Raw genomic sequence first — 24348 nt, 5'->3', positions numbered from 1 at the left:
CATAAGATAGAAGATGGTCAGATACCGAAGGCATGCTATAGAAGATGGTCTAGGACTGCAGACATATTACAGGAGTTGATCAGAGACTACAAATATCACATTGGAGATAGTCAGAGTCTGCAGACATGATACCCGAGATGGTCAGGGACTGAGGACATGCTGTTCTTGGAGACTAGAGATTTGTCCCGTAAGGCAGACAGAGAGTGAGGACCAGAGACTGCTAGAGATAACTGCCATTACAGCTCCTTTATAGATCAATGCTCCCACTACTAAATGCAGGTAGGGCACCAGGGGCCCAAATGAACTACTATAGATACCACATGCTTATTAACCTGCCGGGGAATAGGTCTGGCAGTGTTTTTTCATGTGATCACTCAGAACCAATGCAGAATCATTACATGTGATATTATCATGTGACCATTCGTGGCCAAGGCAGTTGAAATGGTTACTGTACCACGTCACAGGACATTCCTCAGTTGAAAAATTCCATTTTAATGGAGATTAACTGTATCTAACACAACAAAAGAACACTATTTATCCTTCCATAGCTGGTAGGACAATACTACACCATGTCTAAAGACCTGTGCAAGGAACATGCTGAATATTCTTAAGCATTGGAGCAGTTGATATGATTTTGGAATGTTCATTTGGTGGGGTCCGTCCACCCCAAAACTGATTTTTCAGTGTTAGTAAATGAAACCACATAATAGTTTCTTCTATCTCTCAGGGACTCCAACTGTGAGATTTCTGTGGAAAGTTCTTAGGTCTCCACATATGCAGTGGTCATTACAAGGGGTTCACACCATCCCTACAGGTTTAAAATAACAACAGAAGGAGCACGTACACCCTAAAGTAGGTGTAAACATTGTTGGGAGATCTCATCATTATAATCCTTAAGAGATAAAAGATCCAGGAAGTGCCTCAGCCCAGCAGACCCCACCTATAACTGAGATATCAGTCTAGATGACCTGACCCATAGACCATGGGACTCTCCTGACCTCCATGGAAAAGTTTTATACGTTTTATTCTTCTTCAGTATGAGGACAGTCCGCTCTGAACTCTCTCAGAAGAGCCAAATGCAGAATGTGTTTTCACTTAAATGTTTCTTAATTCTTTGCAGAGTCCAGCCCGGCACTTAATCATATCAGCCCAGGATTAAAGATTGTAAATTATGTCAAGATGTAAAGTAAAGAGATGCATTTTTAGTAGCTGAAACTGCCAGCCAAATGTGTGAGATTTGAATCTGGGTGAACTTTTCTGGAGAAATTTATGCAATTCTGCCACGCATGTTACTTTGTCACACTGCTGTGATATCAGATAAAACTGTTACTGATGATGGGTGACACTGGGACAAGAAGTGCCAAAGACGGTTTTGGCAGTAGTTGGGCTTTATTTGGTTGCAGCTGGATATTTCGTTAGCTGGCATGCTCTAATAATCTATCTATTCTCAACCAGGGCTCCATGGTACCCTAGGGTTCCTCCCGAACTTGCTAGGGTTTACTTCAGTCGTGGTTAATTGACCTCCAGTTTGATGGTGCCTGCAGAGTATATGGGTCAATGCCACTTGGCCAGGGCCAGATTTATAAGAGGGCAAAAGGGGCAACTGCCCCATGTCCTCTGACAGAAGAGACCCCTCTCTATATAAAAAAAAAATGAAAAATATATCCAATGATTAAAATAAATAATAATAAAATACTATACAATATATAATAATAAGAAAAAAAATCCTTTTTATTAAAAGTATCTTGGAAAGTATTATTTTTCAACTGCTGTAAAAGGTTTCACTCTGGACTGATATATTGCATCAAATGAAAAAATTAATTTTGGCAGTTCAAGCGAACCCAGTGACCTCAGAATTAAGTTGTGTCATGCATTATGAAAATGGGGCGAATGATGCCCCCCCCAAAAAACCTGGTGTGCCTCAGGCCCCCCCAAGGACTAAATCTGGCCCTGCACTTGGTAAAGCCAACTGCATGATATTTTCTGTAGGGGAGGCATTCTGACCACCAATGTAAGGGGCATCTTTCCCTCCACCTAACCACCAAAGAAATGTTTTTTCGAAGAGTTCCCTGAGACCTGAAAATTATTTTCTCTGGGTTAAAAAAGTTGAGAAAGATTGATCTAATCAATAGCGGCATTCAATGAAATGCAACTCACCAGCTGTAAGAATTACAAGTTCCAGCCTGTCCTGCCAAACAGTAGTAAATCTGCAATGATCGTTCAGGGGACATTTAGGAGCCCCAATGCCCCTTGCTTCCCCTACAGGGACCAAATGGTAACTTTCCATATTTGGCCGTCAATACTAAGGAGACTAGTCAAGTGTTCCCATAAAGAGAATGATCCAGCAAATGTTCAAACTTTATTTGCGAAATGTAGCTGTATATCAAATGTATATCAAATGTATAAACTGATAAAACGTGCAGCAAATGGTAAGATTTGTCATCTTCATATTTAAACCTAGGACATTCTTCATACTATACCGTATATACTGCTGCCAAGCACAATGCTCCTTATAACCAGGGATTTGTGGCACATTTTTACTGCACTGTACTTGTAACTACAGGTTGATTGTTTGCTGAAATTAGAATCAAATATAATACTGCTAATCAAAATTAACTGAAAACACTTTAAAATTAGGAACATACACCCTGGAATCTATAAAGATTGGTGCATACAGTTTTTGCGGAAAGTGTCTCTTATGTGTTCTAAAAGTGGTGCAGAATTTGCCAAATTCATGTACTTGTGTAGAACTTGTTCTTGAATTTGGTGCAGGGTGTACCACTTTTTAGAATGCATGTGAGACTCTTTTGCAAAATCTGTCAGGCCTGATTCACATCTATGCATTTTTTGTGCTTTTTGCATTTTGCAGATTTGCACTACAGTCCATTTAACATGGTTTCCTATGGAACACGTTCTGCAGTGCAAATCTGCAAAATGCAAAAAGGACTGAAACTGCATAGGTGTGAATCCAGCCTTAGGCCTGGTTGACACCTATGCAGGTTGTAGTTTGCATATTTCAGGTGCAGTTTGCATTTTTCAATGCACGTTTGTGATCCATTTACGTCTATGAGTCCCTGGCCCTTTAGGCCTGATTCACACCTATGCATTTTTAGTGCTTTTTGCATTTTGCAGATTTGCAGTACAGAACGTGTTCCATAGGAAACCATGTTAAATGGACTGTAGTGCAAATCTGCAAAATGAAAAAAGCACTAAAAATGCATAGGTGTGAATCCAGCCTTACATAAAATGCACAGATGTGAACGTGACCCATAGGAAACCATGTTAAATGGACTGCAGTGTGTTTCTGCAACTGAAAATGCACTAAAAAAATGCATAGGTGTGAACCAGGCCTTAGGCTGGATTCACACCTATGCATTTTTGGTGCTTTTTGCATTTTGCAGATTTGCACTACAGTCCATTTACCATGGTTTCCTATGGATTACGTTCTGTAGTGCAAATCTGCAAAATGCAAAAAGCCCTAAAAATGCGTAGGTGTGAATCTAGACTTAGAGTCCAAAATTAGGTTTTATTCCAAACATATAGCAGGTGCTATAGCCAACATGTTTCAGGGCCACACATTGTCCCCTTCATCAGTATTAAACTGTTCCATAAAATCATTCAAAACAGTGCACAAAATAATACTCAAAATAATTATCGATACATCTGTGAGAATAACTGAATGTACATAAATCATATGTATACAGTATACTATCCCAGCTGAAACAGTTGGGATCATGTTGTTTATTATCTTGAATCTTAAAAAAAACTATGAAATTATCTTAATTTTATAAGAATTATGAGTGATGAATGAACTAACTTTACCTTTAATTTTAAGGAAAAAATAATAATTTTATAATATATACACTATATTGTCAAAAGTATTTGGACACTTGCCTTTACACGCATTTGAATTTTAATGGAATCTCAGTAGTCCGTAGGGTTGAATATTGAGTTGGTCCATCCTTTGCAGCTATGACACCTTCAACTCTTCTGGGAAGGCTGCCCACAAGGTTTAGGAGTGTGTCTATGGGAATGTTTGACCATTCTTCCAGAAGCACATTTGTGAGGTCAGGCACTGATGTTGGGCGAGAAGGCATCCTAAAGGTGTTCTATCCAATTGAGGTCAGGTCTCTGTGCAGGCCAGTCAAGTTTCTCCACCCCAAACTCGCTTGTCCATGTCTTTATGCACTTTGCTTTGTTTACTGGTGAGCAGTCATGTTGGAACAGGAAGGGGCCATCCCCAAACTGTTCCCACAAAGTTGAAAACAAGAAATTGTCCAAAATGCCTTGGTATACTGACACCTCAAGTGTTTCCTTCACTGGAACTAAGGGGCCAAGCCCAACACCTGAAAAAAGAACCCACACCTTATTCCCCCCTTCACCAAATGATTTGGATCAGTGCACAAAGCAAGGGGTTCAGGGTGGAGGACCTAGACTGGCCTGGTCCGAGCCCTGACCTCAATCCTATAGAGCACCTTTGGGATGAATTAGATCGGAGACTGCGAGCCAGGTCTTCTTGTCCAACATCAGTGCCTAACCTCACAAATGTGCTTCTGGAAGATTGGTGAAACATTCCCTAATGCCGCGTACACACGATCAAACAAGCGGGTGGAAAAGTCCGCCGGACAATCCCCCCGTGTGTAGCCTCCGGCATACTTTTTTGACCCGAAAGTATGGCGGACTTAGAATGTAGTTTTACACTCCAATCTTCCCGCCGGACTCGCATTTCGGCGGACAATCCGGCCGTGTGTATGCCAGTCCGCCGTACTTTTGAAATGAACAGACTTTTCCCGCCCGGAGAAAAGTCCGCTCATTTCGAGTGGGTCTCCAGGTAGGCGGGGCCCGCGAAGGAGACGTCGCTGGCCCCGCCGTCTCCAGGAGAAGAAGAAGAAGAAGAACGGAAGGCGGCGGCGGCGGCGGCGACAGAAGACCGGGCCACCGCCTGAAAAAGAGCTATAAGAAGGCGCGGTGGCCCGGCAGAAGAACCGAAGAGGGGGACAAGACCCCCGAAGTCGGAAGAAGAGGCCGCGGCGACGAAGAAGAATGCCGGGCTCCTCCGCTAGTAAAAGAGCTACAAGAAGATAGCGGAGGAGTCCGGCGAGAAGACCCCCGAAGACGGAAGACCCCCGGAGCTGTGCAATAAATTATTTTATCTTGTGTGTTGTGTTTTTTTTGTACTTTATTTTACAGGTGAATGGGTAGGGGTACATTGTACCCCATACACATTCACATAGGGTGGGGGGCCGATATCCGGGGGCCCCCTTATTAAAGGGGGCTCCCGGATTCCGATAAGCCCCCCGCCCGCAGACCCCGACAACCAAAGGCCAGGGTTGTCGGGAAGAGGCCCTTGTCCTCATCAACATGGGGACAAGGTGCTTTGGGGTGGGGGGGCCGCGAGGCCCCCCTTCCCCAAGGCACCCCCCCCATGTTGAGGGCACGCGGCCTGGTACGGCTCAGGAGGAGGGGGCGCTCGCTCGCCCCTCCTTTCCTGGCCGGCCGGGTAGCGTGCTCGGACAAGGGTCTGTTGTGGACTTTGGGGGGACCCCCACGTCGATTTTTTTCGGCGTTGGGGTTCCCCTTTAAGTCCATACCAGGCGGCGGGGCCCGCAACGTCTCCTTCGCGGGCCCCGCCTACCTGGAGACGCGCTCGAAATGAGCGGACTTTCCTCCGCGTGTGTGGGCGAGTCCGTTCATTTCAAAAGTAGGGCGGATAGTACGGCGGACTTAGTACGCCGTATTAGTCCGCTGAAAAAGTGCCATGTGTGGGCAAGTAGCCCGTTCGGAAAGTCCGACGGACAGTCTGGCGGTAAGTCCGCCAGACTAAGTACGTCGGACAGACGGCTACGTGTGTACGCGGCTTTAGACACACTTCTAAACCTTGTGGACAGCCTTCCCAGAAGAGCTGAAGCTGCTATAGCTGCAAAGGGAGGGCCAACTCAATATTGAACCCTATAGACTAAGACTGGGATGCCATTAAATGTGCGTGTAAAGGCAGGTTGCCCAATACTTTTGACAATATAGTGTACATACTGTATATAGATGTCTAAAGGTCAGCAGCACTGACATGGTGGTCAAATGACCTTGTTTATATGCAAAGGGTTAGGGTTAACACCGGTGTTAGCACTGGGGTTTGTATTAGCACATGTTGGTAGAAGAAAAGGTCTAGGATTAGTAAAAGAAACTTCCATAATTCTCTGAAGCATTAAAGCCCATTGTGCCTCTACCAATCACCTTTAAAGTTATCTGGCCAAGGACCCTCCTCCCCATCAGCTAATCACTTGCCTATATTTAAAGCCCCAAATACTTACTTGAATCTATGGTTTTCTGGACTGCGGAGTGGACGGGTCATTTTTTAGGGGTCCATGAGGTTCACATGCACATGAGAGGAGGGGACATTTTCACCCAGAGACACTTTTACCAATGACTATAATGCATTTTATCAAATGCCAAAATTTTACAGAAGTGTCCAGATGTTCGCAAAAATTTCAACAATACAAAACCTCCTGATTTGGCTCATCCCTGCTTGCAACACAGAAGACAAAAACAATTTATTCAGAATAAAGACAGATAAATGATATTCTTTTCCTGGTTCTTTCTTGAGGTTCACTTCATCTCTTTTCTCATTAATGTCTCCGTAAAATGTCCTTTTGAAGCCAGAGAAAAGATTGGTCATCGCTGCGTCGTCTGTCTCATGCCGCCACCTGCACTACGTTGGGGAAAATTGGCACTTTTCTTTGAGAATAAGACTGCGAAGAATCCCTCAGCTTTGCCAGAAGCGATCAATCTCAGCTCTCCGGCTAATGGCCACATATTAGAGCAATGAGATTGTAAGCCTATTACGGGTCTGGCAACCACTCAGGACAAAATTCATTTCACCTATGCAGCGTGTGCAAGTGTCACGTTATATTGTCTCTCGTGGAACAAACGTATAAATTGGACGCTGTTTTGGATTATTTCTGCAGATGTCAATTTCCTTTAAAAAGAGTTTTCCATTTTCAAGAATATAACGGGAATTCCCATCTATCCCTGAGAGGAGTCCCAGGATGGAGAACCTGCACTGTCTGCTGGAGGCTTCAAGGGTTGGGGCCAATGATCTGCAAAGCAGGTTAACCTCAGCTGACCAGGCTTCACTTTACTGCATTCATAGACAGAAAAATAATTCTGATTGGTCATTGGGGGTTAACACACTTAGCACACTATTCTTCGACTCAAGTAATAAGACCAAGTGTCTGCAAGTAAGGTCATAATTATCATTGTTAGAGGCCAGCAGACATACAATGAATTTAGTAACAATTGTGATTTGCTATGGCATATATGCACCAGCATCCAAATGGTACCCACAAAGCAGTGGCAAGCCTAATCATGAAAAGTGATTTAGAAAAAAAAAATGGGTCCATCTGACCACCGTTGTTGTTATTTAAAAAGATAGTAAATGTAAAAAGCCTTAAGCCCCATACACACTATCAGATTTTCTGCTGAGTTTTTCCTTCAGATTTACCAAAACCATATAATATGAGGTCAAACCTTAAGAGTTTCAATGTGTATGCAATCAGGCAGGCCCTTCTACTACATGGTTTTGGCAAATCTGAAGGAAAAACTCAGCAGAAAATCTGATAGTGTGTATGGGGCTTTAATGTTAGCTGAGCTGGGGGGATCATGGTGCATATACATATGTAAGCAGGCCCCCAATACACAGCCAGTGATGGTCATGCCAGCCTCCAATTTTCTCCTGCAACAGGAATGAGACAGGGCACTACACTCGTACAGTGAGGGACACCCTCATCCTGGTTACTTACATATTCATGGCCAAGGCCCTCCTCCAGAAAAAAATAAATGTCCACAAGATCAGCATTTTCAAAGCTTTATTGTAACCTGAATAGTGCATAGTTCCTCCCAACTGTTCCTCTTTCCTCCCGACCTCAGCAATACTGTACAGTCTAAACTAAATTTTGACATAAGAATGCCAAACAGCACTTCCAGTTCCCTCAACTGAAGGTTCCATATGGATGGGTTCTCCAACGAGACGTACATCAGAGGGCACACTCCACTTAGACAATAGCCTACATGATGATGTTCTGTAGGCTACGCTATCCCATCAACCTCTGCCTTAAAGTTCTTCCGGCCCCAGATTATAAAGGAATAGGCTAGCCCCATCAACGGTACATACCCAGTTGCAGGGTTTCCCTAAAAGGGCTACTAACCTCTGCTTACACAAGTTAAGTGCCAGAAATTGAGGTTCCAGTTAAAAAATCCTGCACATATGCTGCCTTTTATTGCTGCAGCAGCACAGAAAACAGGTCTGTTGGACTTTTTTGGAGAATGTGCATTACATCACTTGATGGGCAGTTTTGACATCGTTCACATTCATTTTTTTTTACTTTTTTTTTCATTATTAGGGGAGATGCCAATGCAGAAGTGACTGGTGTTTACTCAAGCATAGCCATGCACAGCTATTCACTTGTTCTGGTGGCTGTGAGTGGCACATGCAGCTCTCTGGGCACTCAAAAGCAGCAAGAATTTTACAGCTGCAGAAAGCCTAAAATGTATTTACATGCATTAGGCCCCTTTCAGGCGGGAGGTGCGTCAGTGGTAAAGTGATGCTATTTTTAGCGGTGATTTATCGTCGGATTTGCGGGGCTATTCAGCTGTTAGTGGGGTGGTTTTACCCCCTGCTAATGGCAGAGAAAAAAACCACCGCAAAGCACCTCTGCAGAGGCGTTTTTCTGGCGGTATAGCCGCACTGCCCCATTGATTTCAATGGGCAGGAGCGATGAAGGAGCGGTGTATATACCGCTCCAAAGATGCTGCTAGCAGGACTTTTTTTACCGTCCTGCTAGGGCACCGCCTCAGGGCTTTCACACTGGATCGACACTCTGAGCCATCCGGAAATACTCAGAAACACTCGTAAATACTCAATTCCCGAGCCATTCCAAGTGTACCTGAGCGGTCTCAGAGTATTTCCGAGTCTCTCTGGTGCGCCCCCCACGTCTGGCCACATGCAGTATTGCATGTAATAGAAGTCAATGTGGAACGAATTATCTTCGTTTCCATTGACTTCTGTGGGGAAACTCACTTTGATAGGCGAGTGCTTTGGATTAAAAGCATTCTCCCGGAACCAGGCCCGGACTGGCCATAGGGCATACCGGGCATTTGCCCGGTGGGCCGGGCCCGCCGGGATCAACCTCGGGGCCGCAGTCCGATACCTGGTGATGACCGGGCCTCACAGCGGTAGGTAAGCGCTGACCATGGCCTGGAGAGGGTTACCACAGGCCGCGGTCACCTCTCACTGCGCGGCTGTGCCTGTGTCTCCTCTCCAGACTCTCCTGCCCTGCCGACAATGTAATCTATCAGCAGAGCAGGGGCGGGAGGAGCCGGAAACACTGAAGAGCGCGAGTGCAGGGATCCGTGGTTGCTAGGCAGCAGGTTGGATCCAATCACGTCCGTGCACGCGTGCTGCTGCAGGGCGGTAGCTAGGCAACGGGGACGCTTCCAGGGCAGGGGCCGCTGATGTCATGGAAATGTATGACGCCTGGAGACCCCGCCCACCCAGGCAGATTACGTGAGAAGTGAAGCCATCAGTTCGGGAGACAAGGAAATGAGACACAGAAGGAAAACAGGTAAACAAGAAAAGGAGTAATGAAGGACAAAGGAAAGTTAAAATAGATAAAAATGAATGGCGGCAAAAAGGAGATAAGAAAGGGGGAAGAAGAGGGGAAGGAAGGAAGAAGAACAGAAGAAAAAAGGGGGGATATATAAAGAGAATGAGGAAAAACAAGGAAAAAAGAAACAGAAAAAGGAGACAAGGGAGAGGAAAATGAGAGAAAAATACGAGTGAAAAATAAAACAGGATATAAATGATAGAGAAATGAAAATAGGAAAAAAAGGAAGAAATGAGTGGGAAAAGGAGACAATTTAAGAGGATAAGGTGCAACTGAGAAAAATGTATAACTTTAAAAAAAAGTTAAGAAAACTACCTAAGTAATAAAAAATAAATAAATAAAGTGTGAAAAAAATAAAATAAAACATAAATATAAAAATAAATATAAATAATAATAAAAGAAAAGGGAAAAAAAGGAGAAATAAAAAATAATTGTGACAGTGGGGTCACTTTGGACACAGGGTGAATAAAAGAAACCCCCGATATGGTCTGTGATAGCCATATTCAAGGCTGTATATACATTGTATATAGATTGGATGTATACTGTATATGGGGGTTAAGTATCATTGCTGTGAGGAATTAAGTTGTTTTGCATTTCTATTGTTCATTTAAGTCTGTCCTTGTTTGTATTGTAATGTGCCAGACAGACTGGCTGCCAACCCTTTGTGAAAAGATGTGTATTGGGTGGGATCGTTTGAAGCCTAGCAGACGTCAGGATGAGGTGTTGAGTCTTGGGATGTGCGGGTGGAGCTGGGCCCTTGTTCATGTTAAAGCATGTGCCTTGAATTGTGTATAAAGTTACAATGTTTCTCAATAATAAATTCATTCCTACTACAGAAGAGACAGAGTGCGTCTCGTCTTTTTGCCAGAGGGGTCGGCTCCTATAGGAAAGGGTCGTTTAGCTGTGGATATTGGTAGCGAGTGGATGTGTGTCTAGGAGAGGGAACATCGTAAACGGCGTTAACCCCCTTTATATTAGGGGTGCCGTTACAATAATAAAAAGGATAAAAATGAAAGAACACGAAGAGTAAGAAACCGGAATAAGAAAAAAAGAAAAATGGGAAAACCTAAAATATTATAGGTGAAAAAAGAAGAGAACAGAGTCTTGGTGCAGAAAGACCTAATCAATGGTAATACAGGTTCAATAAAGTGGGAGTCTTTTAATATCAACAAGCAGGTAATCACCCGTTTGTTAATATAATCCTGATCTACAGCTCCTCCTGCCCCCTACTCTGCTTATAGGACGACATGGTTGGAGGGGTGGGAGAGACGGTAGAGGACACACAGGCTGAATCCTGCCTCTGCCCTCCCAAAGGTAGGACTGTGCAGGGGAGGCAGAGAGTAAAAGGGGCCACTGTGATTACAGAGAAAAATTAGGGGGCATGACTGCAACGGGCACTGTAATGGAAGGCTGTGATTGGTAGGGGCACTGTGATGAAAAGGGAACTGCACTGTAAAGGGGGACTGTAATCATTAGTTTAAATTACAGTGTAGTCCCCTTTATATTACAGTGCCCCCATTACATTACAGTGCAGAGGACTGACTCTGTGATTATCCCATCACCAACTGCCCTCGCGAATGGGTGGTTGCTGGAAAATTGGCTGCTCAGTCTAAATTGCCCAGGCGGATTTTTTGTCCCAGTCCGGGCTTGTCCGGAACGGATTATGTTCATAATCCAAGGTTCTACTGTACATAAATGTGCAGAAATGGTGATATGAGGTGAATCTTATTAAACAATATATGACACAAATACAAATCTGTACAGAAAAAACATTAATAAATATCACAGTCATTAATGAACTAAAAAAGTCCAAAATCAAGTGAATAAGTCAGTGAAGGCATATATAATGTTTGCGTGATCCGAATTGTAATGATCAACCACCCAAAGAAGAAGAGTCACCACCATGAAGAAATTTGCCACCAAATGGAATATAAAGAGGCTTACCGGAACATATGGACCCAATTCAGCTTATACCAAATAGGTCAATAAGGCAATGGTGTCTCAACACCTGGATATAGGTTCCACTCCAATCATCTCCAAATGGACTGTATGTTGCTAAGGAGATTGCCAAACATCACTGAAGCCAATGTAGCAATACATGTTACTATACAGGGCCTTTCAAAGTCAGAGATGGAATCCTCTCATCGACACTCCATTAGTACATGAATCTTAAAAGAGAAGATAGAAGACTCAACATAGTGTAAAACCATTAAGAGGAAATTTATTAAAAACATAGGTCACTCACATTTCAGTATACATGAAAGCTTGAGATGGACGATTCATGATAAACCAGAAAAACGAACTGTAATGGCATAGACAGGACAGTGGATCCGACGCGTTTCGTCTCAAACAGACATCATCTGGGGTCACTTGATCACTTGATTTTGGACTTTTTTAGTTCACTAATGACTGTGATATTTATTAATGTTTTTTTCTGTACACATTTGTATTTTGTGTCATATATTGTTTATATGATTCATCTCATATTACCATTTCTGCGCACCCATGTATTCATGATTAGCGCTGCACTGTTTTTTTCTGGAATTTACAACCATGCAGAAGAGGAGGAGGAAAAGATCTCAAGTGGTTCTTTTAAAGGTAAGAAGCTTTGGGCCCCTTTCACACGGGCTGTCAGATCAGGTCCACCTGTCAGTTTTTCAGGCGGAGCTGATCGGACCTTGCATTCTCCCCCATGGATCAACGGATGTCAACAGTGACATGTCCGCTGGCACACACCGCTATCTGGTCCGATCCTGCCCACAAAATCCATATGGATGGTGGTATTATTTTCCATCCCTCTGGCGGATTGGATAGGATCGGATGAAAACAGTCTGGCGGTCCGTTTTCACCCGATTTCCCCATAGGGGAGAGTGGGACTGTGCCGGTCTCCGCTCTGTGCAGTGAACGGACAGGACATGTCATCTGCTCGATCCCCCTCTGAGCAAACTGTGAAAGGGGCCTTAAGGAGCGCACACTGCTGGATCAATTCATGGATGCTGATACCCTGCAGCAGTTCAGGTTATTAAACCCACTTATCATGGAGATTTATACCCAACTCATAGGGTACCTTGAGCCCTCAACACAGAGAAGCCATGCCATACCAGCCATGACTAAATTGCTGACTGCCTTACCCTTTTTGTGAAAAGAATCCAATCAGATGCTTGCCATAACTTTCATTTGGTATTTAAGGCATACTTCGGAGAGATAACGCATGCAAGATTTTGAGGAGAGTTTCTTCATGAATTACACTGGCTTTTTTTTTCCGGAATATTGTGCTTTATTTTAACGCATAATCGGATGCTGTAAAATATTACTTTGTGAATTGTGCCCTGTATCAATTACACTAATATTTGCACATTGTTATTGCTGAGGCTTGAACCTTTAATGCATTTTCAATATTGGGGCTTCCAGTGATATTGACTTCTTTCTGTTTCCCATCATTTGGATCTAGATTTAAAAGAGTAATGCCGCGTACACGCGATCGGAATTCCGGTCAGAAAAAGACAGATGAGAGCTTTTCATCGGAAAATGCGACCGTGTGTATGCTCCATCGGAATTTAGCTGTCCGAATTTCCGCCAGCCAAAAATGGATAGCATGTTCTCAATTTTCCTGACGGAAAAACGTTCTATTGGTAATTCCTATCGTGCGTATGCAATTCCGACACGCCAAAAATCACGCATGCTCAGATTCAACTACAAGACGGAAGCTATTGGCTACTGGCTATTGAACTTCCTTTTTCTAGTCCCGTCATATGTGCTGTACGTCACCGCGTTATAAACAACCGGAATTTGATGTGACTGTGTGTAGGCAAGACAGCTTGAGCCAAATTCTGTCGGGAAAACCATCAGAGCTTTTTCCGACGAGAATTTTGATCGTGTGTACGTGGCATTAGACATTCATTGCTGTGTTGTACAAGCAGTGTATGGGAGAAGGTCTCAGGGAGGCTGAGAGCAAAGCCTATACTAGGAAGTATTGTAGAGTTGGGTCGAATCAGGAGTGAGTGATGGACTGGTGACAGTGTCCTTGTCTGTGGGAAGGCTGGGCAGGTTCCACTGATGCATTCATGAAAATATATATATATTTTTTTTGGGGTATTAGACATTAGTTGGGGCTCACTTAAAGTGGGGTACCCCCTAAAAAAAATTTAAAGTCAGCAGCTACAAATACTGCAGCTGCTGACTTTTAATAATCGGACACTTACCTGTCCCAGGGTCCAGCGATGCAGGGGAACAAAGCCCCCCCTCATTCCCCGCTCCGCTCGCGGCACCGTCATGTGTACTGTGGGCACCTGGCTGTGACTGGCGCAGGCCGCCGTTATACGCCGTACAGTCACCTGGGACACGTGACAGGTCCCAGGTGAATGTGCGGCGCGAGAGGAAGTGATGTCACCAGCCCGGGCAAGGAAGAAGGCAGACTACGAGGGACCCCCTAGCAACAGGTATTATTTTTTTTACATTTTTTTTAAAGAATTTTAAGCAACTTTTTATTTTTTGGTGACAACATCACTTTAAGGACCAGAACTGGAGCCACTAAGGAGGTAAGGACTTACAAAGTGTAAAATTGAAGTGCACACTTTTTTTTTTCTTTTGGCTAAAATAGAACTAGAATCTGTGTGTGACACAAAGCTGGTGGAGTGGAGTTGGCCCTCGCCGCTTCATTCCTGCAAAGCTGTCGTGTTAGGTGCCTGGGCCAGGAACTAGCTAAGCAAACTGGCCCCTGGGTGACCTGTAATCAAAAGTTGTTGCAAGTGGAAGAGGTTCAGACATTCTTTATAACCATGTATGTAAAAGTGCCTCTATCTGTATGAAACATTTTTATTTGTATTGTAGATTTGACCAATGCTCTGTGTAAGGCTACTGCCATTTTTGGGATCCCAATAGTCTTGAAGGCCCAGCTCTGAACTCCTGATCCATGGACTGGGGCTTGTAGAGATCTCATTCTGCACCTACTTAATACATTAAACTGCAGGTTTCTAATAATAAAAAAAAAACATTTCTACCAGAAAAGGGCCAGATGTGGAAAATTTGAAGCTGCAGGCATGGCCGTTCTCTGTTCAAATGCAGGTGTAAGAAATTAGGAGGCATTTAGCACAAAACCTTCCCCGCTTTATCCCCGCTCTGCTTCACTGTGAATACGGAAAACACACACCATTTTACAAGAGTCTGAAAATGGGTCTTCCAGTGGCTTAATGACGACAGCGCTCTCCCGAGACAGAAATCTGCAGGAAGGTGGGAAAATTTAAAGGTACAGGAATATTAAAGCAGACCTAAAGCCAGAATTTACATATGTGATGGAAATACACATGTGAATACCATCTGACGTAAGAAGACTTTCCTGTGCTGTGAAGTTATTTATTGAAATAATCCCCCTTCATGCAGTCTTTGCTGGAGCACCTCAGCAGTCTGACAACCAGGCAGACATAGATGACTAGAGAATACAAACAGTAAGAATCCTCCTCATTGGTAGCGTTTATGTGACCAATGCCAAGGCACTGGTCAAGTGACTGGACAGTTTCCTGCCACCCAAATAATTTCTCTATTTATGACTGAAGCCAACTATTAAAATTGAAAATTCAAAAATGTATTGTGTTTTGAGCTTGTTTTTAGCCTTTGAGTGCCCTGTCATAACAGTTTTAGAGGCTAAACACTAGTATTATGGCCCCACCTTCACTGGTTTTAAACGATATAAGCTCCAGGGCAGCCACCCTCAATTTGGCTTCTGAACCTGGTTAGAGGTTTCAATTTTTTGGCTGCATGTTTACTCCTGACGAGTGACTCACTAGGTAGTGAATGACCAGGATGCCAGCTGCAAATCCAGCTTCTTTAAAAAAAAACAAAAAAAACAACAAAAACAGCACCTTCACCTACCATATTTATAACCTTAGAACATCTCTTTAAATCGTCTTTTTTCAACCAGGGTTCTATGGAAACCTAGGGCTCCTTCAGAAGTTACTAGGGGTTTTCTTGGATTGTCTTTCCACCTGATGGTGCTTGCTTAGTACTAGAGCAAGCAATAATTAGCAGGGCAAGTGGCATGGCGCCAACACTCTAGCCATCTAAAAGGCCCCTTTCACATGTTCCATTCGGGTCCGTCCGTTTTTTTAGATTGCAGCTTCCATTGCTCTCTATGGAGTGGCAGATGTCAGTGGACATGTGTTCGCTGACATCCACCAACATCTGGTCTGCCAAAAACAGATGGATGGGTATCCATTCCCAGGTGGTCCGTTTCCATCCAACTGCCCCATAGAGAAGAGCTATGTCAGACCCGTCATCTGTCTACCCAGTGGGGATCAGCAGACAGATCCTCCACTGAGCAGGTGGATCCGCTTTGAGTACGTCCCGTGTGAAAGGTTCCAAAGGGTGAAATTCTGACCACCACCGTGATACGTTCTTTCATACCACTGATCATGAATGTCAGGGGCATTTTTCCACTCAAGCTGGCAATATATGGTGAGTTTGTTTTCTTTGTTTTCAGCCATTGGGTTGGACAATTTTTTAAAAAAAATAACAGATCCCTTCATCCACATAAACACAGTGGATGCAGGAATCTACTCCACTGGGACTTCATATTCTGCCAGTGGCACCCGCTGTCAATGATAAATGTAAAACCTTCCAGCATGTTCCCTCATCAGAAGTCAACTATACAAATCAAAGTTCAATCAGCCCGGCCTGTGTGGGCTCATATGAGGCACTTTCACACTTGGTCTACAGAGGTTCAAAGTCTCCATACTCCCTGACTCCCTCTATGCGCTCAGCGATAAGGGCATGGAATGTGACAGGGAATGCGGTTGTCTAGTGTGAACAGGTTTTCCCTTAATTTGCCGCTGTGGAGAAATCCCAATCTGGTAAATTTTTATGACTACCCAGACCCTGTTGTCTGGACTAAATATGGGGTTAAAACCTTACAACATATTGTACTAAATGGCATCCTAATATCATTTAACAAACTCAGGGAGCGTCTCACCCTGCCCAACTCACACTTCTTTAGATACATTCAACTGAGACAAGCATTTTACTCGCAATTTGGAAGGGAACCACTGAACCTTGACCCTAACGACTTAGAACTATTGATTCCTTAGTTAAACCAGTCTCTAGCATGTATAAAGACCTTTTCCAAGAAACGGGCACGTTATTGGAACCTTGTAGATTGGCCTGGGAGGCGGTGGCCCCGGTTCTAGACAGGGACGATTGGGATGACATGTGGGGGGTTTCAATACGTAGTCTCTACCAGAGACCATTTACTTCACTACAAATTCCCATAAAGAATATACCAAACTCTGGCTAGATTAGCGAAAATGTTTGGGAACCAGCAATCTCTTTGATGGAGATGTTCCACGCCTATGGCAAATTTCATGCATATATTCTGGGACTGCCCCCATATTAAAACATACTGGTAAGCTATAGCCCACTGTAATAAAACGGTCACCTCTATTTCAATTCCCGTCCACTGAAGTGTGCTTGCTGCATCTGGTTAAACCCTCTAGTTGAAGCCACTACTAAGGCTATACAGACTCTTCTCACTCTATTATTGTTTTATGCCAAAAAACAAATTGTCCTATCGTGGAAGAGTTCATCTACCCCGACCTTGGAGACCTGGAAATCCCTGGTCAACAAAGCAGTGCCATTTCATAAAGCCTCCTATCTGAGCAGAGGGTCTCTAGCCAAGTTCGATAAGGTCTGGGGAGGTTGGATGGCTTCTGTGGACACAGTCTCGGATTAAGTACATGAACAGCTACACTCACTGATCCTGGGGCTTCCGAGTTCTAAAGGAAACATTTTTGGAGTGCTAGAAGAGTGCGAGATAGCTGGAGACCAATGTAAGGATTTTCTCACTTGATGGCCTCTTCATATACTTAGAGGTTACTGTTTCTCCTGGTGAGGGAATGGGGGAATCGGGGAGGGAAGGACCACATAAGCAGACATTCTCCTGTACGATAGAACGGGGAGTCACCACATGGAATCACTATAAATCACACATTCGGCTGGAGGGTAATATAGTGGGCATACCCTTTTATATTTGTTGTGGGTTTTTTTGTTTTGTTTTTTTGCGGGGGAGTTTCCTTTATTGTTTTACACTTTTTTTACTCTGTAACCAGTGTCTGTTTCTGCTTATGCGGGTTACTGTTTATATGTCATAAAACTCAATAAAAAGTCATTTAGAAAGAAAAAATTTCAATCAGCCCACATGCCCCTTTGAGCAACCCCCACACCCTCCTAGTAAAAATAGCGGCACTTTACCGCCACCGCCAGGGAGCTGACAGTGTGAAACTGGTAATAAACCCAAAAGCAAATTATTATATCGCAGCTTAGCATTTCCTATATGTGATGGCTGCATTCTTTTTCTTTTTTAGGCTTTCTTTCTTCTACTTTCATCTGGTAATCTAACCAGCAAGTCAAGGACAAGCTCTCCAGCAGAATGTATCAGTTACAGAGATGAGAAAAACCATTTAACACTGATCAACTTACAATGATCAGCCTTTATTTATTCAGGTAAAACCTTTATCCCAAAAGGAAAACAAATCTATTTGCTGTAACTGTTTATAATAGTATTAGCTGAAATTTGGTTTCAATTTGTCAAGGTATCTAAATCTGCTAGTACATCTAACACTCCCCCCACCCCAGACTGACAATGCTGCTGTCCAAAGTGTGTAGGCTGGTGTAGTCTATTTTTTCCACTGCAGGTGGCGATCATCTATAGCAGCAATTCAGGTGGAGGAGGAAGTCCAGAAGAGACTCATTCCTCTATGATTTCCTTAGTCAAAGAGAAGAAGCATCTGGTTGGATGCTGTCATCCAATGTGACTTTGGTCGCCATCTTGGGTCAGGCAGAGTCTATTTAAGACCTTGGCTCCTGCGTGTGGATAGAGTAGGGAAAGGTCACATATCTATCATGGGCATTGATTAGGATCAGGGAGAGGTTCCAGATCAGTAAGGAAAGCGCAGGGACATGCCATCCATCCTGGAAGCCTCCCCACCTAGGTCTGAATGGGCCAGGCCACATTCTGCCCATTGAGACGCTGTTGGCACCCTGAGACCTGCTGCTAATCCTCATCGCTGAACATTCTGTGAGTGCAACTGGGCAGGTTGACTCCCCACCTGGCCTGTTGTGCATTCCCAAACTCCAGGTTCTATGCAGTCCTGTTTCCTGCAAATTAGACTCTGAGTGTTTACTGCTACCACATCATGCAGAACCTACCCACATCTCCTGTGCTCTTTCATCCAGAGTGGGCGTGCTCTAATACAAAGGATGTGTTACTGGCCAGATACCCAGTTGAAAACAGAGGGAAAATCCCTAAAAAAGAAAACTAACACAGCCACTGCATCTAATGATTGGTAAGCTGCAGGTCTTTTTTTTCAGAGAATAGGTGCAGAAACTCCCCTCTCCCAAGTCACTCCTTGTCTCTGCCCCCTACCCACCCCTGAGCACTGTCCCTTGTTTCCACCCCATACCCACCTCCCAGTGCCACCTCTGTTAGAGAAAACCAAATATCATTTTGTGGTGCTAAGTAATTTGTATGGAATTTGGTATTTATAATAAGAAATGCAGTAAACTGTATCCAATGCAGCCAGCAAGAATAGCCCCCAAGCAAAAACAGATCCCCCGCAATAATAGGCACCCCAACAATATCAAATCCCCCCAGCAACAATAGACTGCTTGCAACAAAATACTGCCTCACAACAGCAGACTCACCCCAGGAACAATAGACCCCACCAGCAACAATAGATCTCCCAGAAGCCAGCATTAATAGACTCTCCAGCAGCCAGCAACAATAGACCAACAGTAGATGCCATCCAGCAACAATTGACCCACTGCAGCAATAGATCCCCCAGCAGCTGCCATCATTGGACCCTTCAGCACACCCCACTACCCCTTGCCATTCAGTGCTGGAGGTCCTGGAACTGTGTTCCTGCTGAAAGAAAAGCTCTGGTAAGCTGCAATATATAAAATTTTTGGTTTTGCATTTAATACCACTTTAAAGACCAGGAGAACATGGAGGGAAATGCACATACAAGGACACAAGATGGAGACCAATTTGCTTTCTGCATCCATAAAAAACAGCATTGTTACAGCTACAGACCTTGAGTCCTAAACCTGCCTGAAGTGGAAGATGGCGGCTGAGTTTAGCACATGATTCATTTGTATAAACATATGTTCAGTTTCTCTTGGAAACTCGTTTTATATGTCTCCGTAGAAGCATTAAAAAACCCTTTCCTGCCCGGGCCAAAAACGTAGCCTCCTTGCAAAACCAAGGAATAGGCACTCAACTCTTCTTTGGCTTCACGTTCTCTCACCATAAAACTTTGTTTGCAAACTTTTCTAATGGCGTCAAGTTACATTTAAGTGTGACAACAACTCGGCTTTGTGAGACGCCAACACAGAGTCAGGAACAGCTGTACAAATCCCCGAAGGGGGAAAAACAAAGGTGGGGGTGAGCCTGGGAAGATGTGGCACATGAGAGGTTGGCGCTGCCAGGGAAGAACGACTGTTAACTTATCATACGTGTTCTCCTCATTGATATCTGAAGTACACTGGACACTCAGGAATCCTCAGCCGCCTCCCTGCTCTGATCCCACTGCCTGGTGGTGGGGTGACCCTAAGTTTTCTTGTGCATTATGTGCGTTTGAAGCTAACGTCAAACACAGGTCATCAGATTCCTATTCTCCATAATGGTTTGGAGTGGGTGGTGGTTCTGAGGTTGCTCTTGGCTTGCTTTGCATTATGTTTCCCCTTCAGATGCATTTGCATTGCAGCCAAAGCAGGTGATGTGCTGCGTTCAAATGCAAAATGCAACATTTCACAACAACACCTGCCTACATCAGTGGTCTTCAAACTGCAGACCGGGGGTTGGATGGGGCAATTTGTTTGCTTTTATACGGCCCTTGGAGTGCTATTTTATTCACTGATACCAATGAAGGGCACAATTCCTCCCAATGGTACCAACGATGGGGCACAATTCCTACCAATGATATAAATGTTGGAGCAAAATTCAACCCAACCCAGCAATGGGTCCCAATGACACCAACAATGAGGCACAGTTCCTCCCAATGACACCAACAATGGGGCCCAATGACACCAATGATGGGGCACAGTCCCTCCCAATGACACCGACAATGGGGCCTAATGACACCAATGATGGGGCACAATTCCTCCCATTGACACCCCAACAATGGGGCCCAATGACACCAATGGTGGGGCACAATTCCTCCCTTTGATACCAACAATGGGGCCCAATGACACCGATGATGGGGCACAGTTGCTCCCAATAAAACCAACAATGGGACCCAGTGACACCAATGATGGGGCACAGTTCCTCCTATTGACACCCAACAATGACACCAATGATGGGGCACAGTTCCTCCTATTGACACCCAACAATGACACCAATGATGGGTCACAATTCCTCCCAATGATTCCAATGATGGGTCACAATTCCTCCCAATGACATCAGCATGGGGGCACAATTCCTCCCAATGACACCAATGATGGGGCAAAATTCCTCACACTGACACCAAATGATGGGGGGTTGTTTACTCCCACTGACACTGGGACATTAATTACGTTTTGTAAGTTTGGAGACCCCTGCTCTACATTAAACTTAAATATATAATGGCTCCTGAGCTGCCAAGATTATGGACATCTACGAAATTCAACAAATTTATCCTTGTGTAATGCTAACCCAATGTAATTATTTTAGATGGATAACTGCTGAAATTAATAAAATGATCCCCTTTATCTTCTATCCATACAAATGGCAAAGCAGCTACAGTATAGGCCATTACCTGACACCCTTGTAAGTTATGTTAGGTACAGTTTTCATTTAGCAGAAGATCTTAAAGCTTCACACACACACACACACAGGGAAATCTGGTCATTCAACCTCAATTCTGATTTAAAGAAAAAAATAAATAAATAAGAATTTAATGTATAATCCATTACTGAGCACATAGAAGGAATCCTGAAACAATACAGTGGAAAGTCCCATCACTTTCAATCAATCACTATATACTATATTAGAGCTTCTACATCTATTTTAATCCATTCAATTGACCAAATTCATTAATGGTGGGTTACTTTTGTTCTTTCTAACACTTTTGATTTCATTTTGAAAGTTAGTATAGATCGCCTTGAAAGTGCTAATGTATGGCCAGCACAAGGCATCAGGTTGGTAGAGTCTGTTTCCCTGGTTTTGCTAAGCTATGACAAGCTGAGGATAAGGAAGGGTCACATAATGATCGTGATTCGTGATCACAGGGCTTTGTTTAACTGACTTGGGGATAAATGGCTTTATTGACAGCTGTTATTGTATATTTTTCTTGATGCACTTAATGTGCTGGAAGCAGTGCTGGATGCAGTGCTGGATGGACCCACTGACAGAAGGGCCCCTCCCATCCTATACAAAAAATTATATAAAAGTAGAAATATAGGTAAAAACGTATTTTTTTACATTTTGGATAGCGTAAAAGAGGGGTTATGGGCTTTGTAAGATTTTTTTATGCTCTCTTTGTCTTATTGCAGAGATTTCCCTTCACTTCCTGTGCCACAGCCAAAACAGGAAGTGAGAGGAAATTCCTGCAAATTAAGGCAATCTATTGGAGACCCCCAGGTCACCAGAACTAGTGTACTCATTGGAAGATTTTCGGCCCATTACTTTGCTGGGGACAACCCACAATTCGGGATTTTATTTCCTTTCACTTTCAATGATAATGGTAAACAGGACAAATAGAGAGGATGAATATCCCTAACAGGAGCACAGACAGCAATAAAAATGTGATAGGGGTTCAAATTCCTCTCCACTCTATCCAGAATGACAAAAAAAAAGTTTTGCCTTTAGTTATAATTTACGTGTATTTTGAGAAATAATATTTTGCCTGCCATAATCTGTAAAAGTTGTTTCTCTGGACTGGTATATTGTATTGTTAAAAAATGAATATTGGTGGTTCAAGTGAACCACCCACAGGGGTTGATTAACTAAAGGCAAATAGAATGTGCACTCTGCAAATGCAGCTGCACTCTTTTTTTCTTATTAAATGTAAATGTGGTGAAGCTTCACTTTGTAAAGAATACCCAATCAGGTGCAAAGACAAATAAAAAATCATATTGCTTGCACATGATTGGATGATGGAAAAAGGCAAAGCTTCACCACATTTACTAAGCTCTAGGGGAAATTAGTGCAACGGCACTTGAAAAGTGCACAGTCTATTTGCCTTTAGTAATTCAACTCCATAGAGTGCTTATACTCCTGATGAAGGTGGCCTATGGTTGTGTGTGTGCACGCGTGACCTCAGAATGATATTGTGTCATGCATTTTGAAAACGTGTGACTGTCATTAAGAATGTAAACCAACTCTATGTATGAGGGCACCTCAAACCTGAATTCCCCCGGGCCCCCCAAGGTCTAAATCTGGCCCTACTTATGAGACAAGCCTAGGAAGTTCCCTATCCCTCAGGATCCATTTAAAGCCCATTGCATCCTAAAAACAAAACCATCTGTGTACAGAATGTCTCCTGAAAATTTCATTTTCTGCTTGTGTGATTGGCTCACTGATTTTCCTAGAAGTCTGCATTCAGATTTTGAGCATCCCCTGCAACAAGAGTGTAACTTTTTTGTGAGATACTCCCAAGGGGAAATCACATCCAAAGGGATGCAGACCTTGCAGCTTTCCTCATTAGAACCCTACAGGTGCAGCAGCTTACTGAAAATTATAAAACTACTCCCATGAAGATTCACCTCACACACGGACACATTTTATTTCCTTTTATTCTCACCTGGTAACCCAGTAACGCTTTTTTTGTCTTAGGATATTTCCACTTTGGATGGAGGTGCTATGGAGACATCCAAGGATAAAGACAGCAGCATTGTCAGCTTGGGAAGAGGGTAGTGTTATGCTGCGTACACACGGTCGGAGAATGCGTCTTATCGGACCGTGTCGTCAGATAATCCGACTGTGTGTGGTATGCATCGGACTGCTTCCGTCCGAATCTCCGTCGGACCCAATTTTCCAACATGTTGGAAATATTTCCCGACCAACTGGGCCGGTCGGACCTAATCTGATCATGTGTAGAGAATTTTGATCGGACCAAGTGCATGCTCAGATCAAATTCCTACATCAAAGCTATTGGCTACTAGCCTGAATGTAGTCCCATCGTAACGAAATTACGTCATCACGTTCTGAAAGATCGGATTTTTCGACAACTTAGTCCGACCGTGTGTATGCAACAGTTTCGGACACAATCCGTCGGACTAAATCTGACGGACAAAATCCGACGGATTTGGTTGGCAGAATCTCCGACCGTGTGTACGTGGGCTTAGGTTGGTAGGTTTAGTTGGTCTTGGATAACAAATTAAAGCTGAACTCCTGTTAACAGTTTAATAAGGAGTTACAGTAATAATTTTTCTTCCTTTTGTGATAAAGGTTTTGCATGAATAAATAAAAGCTACCCGTTGTAAGCACCCATGTCAGTATTAAATGGTTTGTCTAAACCCCCTAATGCCGCATGCACACGACCGGATTTTCCGGCAGACTAGGTCCAACGGTCTTCCCGACGGACTTTCAGCGGAGTTCTGACGGACTTTCTAAATGAACGGACTTGGCCACACACAATCACACCAAAGTCCGACGGATTTGAATGTGATGAGGTATGACTGGACTAGAATAAGGAAGTTCATAGCCAGTAGCCAATAGCTGCCC

This window comes from Lithobates pipiens, unplaced genomic scaffold (genome assembly GCF_037356315.1).
Source record: "Lithobates pipiens isolate NorthernLeopardFrog02 unplaced genomic scaffold, aLitPip1_a1.2 Scaffold_27, whole genome shotgun sequence".
Lineage (NCBI taxonomy): Eukaryota > Metazoa > Chordata > Amphibia > Anura > Ranidae > Lithobates > Lithobates pipiens.
The sequence above is the reverse complement of the archived record's forward strand: the minus strand, read 5'-3'. Positions refer to the sequence as shown.